The sequence below is a fragment of the Poecilia formosa genome, unplaced genomic scaffold, assembly GCF_000485575.1.
Source record: "Poecilia formosa unplaced genomic scaffold, Poecilia_formosa-5.1.2 Scaffold168, whole genome shotgun sequence".
Classification (NCBI taxonomy): Eukaryota; Metazoa; Chordata; class Actinopteri; order Cyprinodontiformes; family Poeciliidae; genus Poecilia; species Poecilia formosa.
In genome coordinates, this window is record NW_006800107.1 from 900,999 (window position 1) to 902,420 (window position 1,422).

The following is a 1,422-nucleotide window of genomic DNA, read 5'->3' on the forward strand; positions in this document are numbered from 1 at the left end:
GGAAAAAAAACTGAAAAAATAAACGGGTAAGAAAAAAGAAAAATGAAAAACGGGAAAAGGAAAATTAAGAAGGAAAAAATAAGGAAAGAAAAAAGAAAAGTCAAAAAAAGATAAGAAAAGAGGACATTATATTTGTCCACAAATAATAGAGCTAAGAATATGTCGACAATTTGCTCTTGCAATATGCATTTTGCAAAGAACTAAGTGGACGGCAGTAAATGTCACCTGATTATTGGAGTACGGTGCATTCAGGTTCTCTGTGCTTGAGATCCAGTTTATGATTGTTTTTAGATGAGGAATAATTAAAATGTAAAGAAGTGGTGAAGTCACTAAAACATTAAGATGAACAATTTTTATTTTTCTAGAGATGAATAAACTTTATCTGAGGTTTATGTTTGCTATGAAACACTTTTATTATTCATCACAACATTCAATAATTTTATCGCCCGTTTTCCTAATATTCAGACTTGGCAAATAATTTACCAGTAGTTGTAGCAAACTATACAGCTGTCATGTATGATCTGTGACCACCTTACAGATATGACTGAGTAATGCTACGATTAAAGGACATAAAACCAGCCTTTCAGAATCATTTAGTTTTTATATTTGAATAGAGAGTGTTGACTTCATTTGAATAAAATGTTATTTTAAGGGAAGATTCGGGTAAAATATTCATGCTGCTCTTCATGTACAATTAATGCATCATAGTTCCAAACTTGTTGTTTTAAGTAATCGTGATTATTTAAAATGCTTGTTCAGAGCCTTCATATCTGATTTTGTAAAAGATATTTGGAGAAACGATGAGGCCGGCTGCCTTAATGATGCACACGTCACAGACGGTGCAGGAAAGAAGAATTTCATCACTTTAAACAAGCATCAACTCAAACGTTTCCACATTTCTAGAGTTTCTGTGCAGAAACTTTTGGCAGATCTTTAAACCGTACATAAACCTGGCCTGTGCAGCAGCAGAAGAGAGAAGAAGAGCTGCAGGACTTTCCTTATTAATCACTCAGAGCCAATTACAGCAGACCCAGTTTACCCTGGAGACAGCTTTGCAGAAGCTCTGGAGATCTTTATAACGTCACAGTCTGGATGCAGAATCACATCCTCAGCTGTGATGCAGTTCTTCAGTTTTTAGATTCATTAACCGTCCTCAGCTGTCCAGCATGGTCTTAAGTTTCACAATGAATCACTAAGCTATGATGGACTCCTTTTAAAATTAGGACTAAGAACATCTGGGTTGAATAGAAGAAGTGAGACACATCCGACATGTTTCCATCTCATCAAAGTTGAAGTTGACTTCTTGTCTTTTTCCTGCCACTGAAAGAGTTTTACAAATACAAGCTGTCTGCTGGGATCTCCCTAGAGAATCAATGAACTGGCGCATTAGCCATCACAGGTTTCTCCCTGCTGACTGGCCCA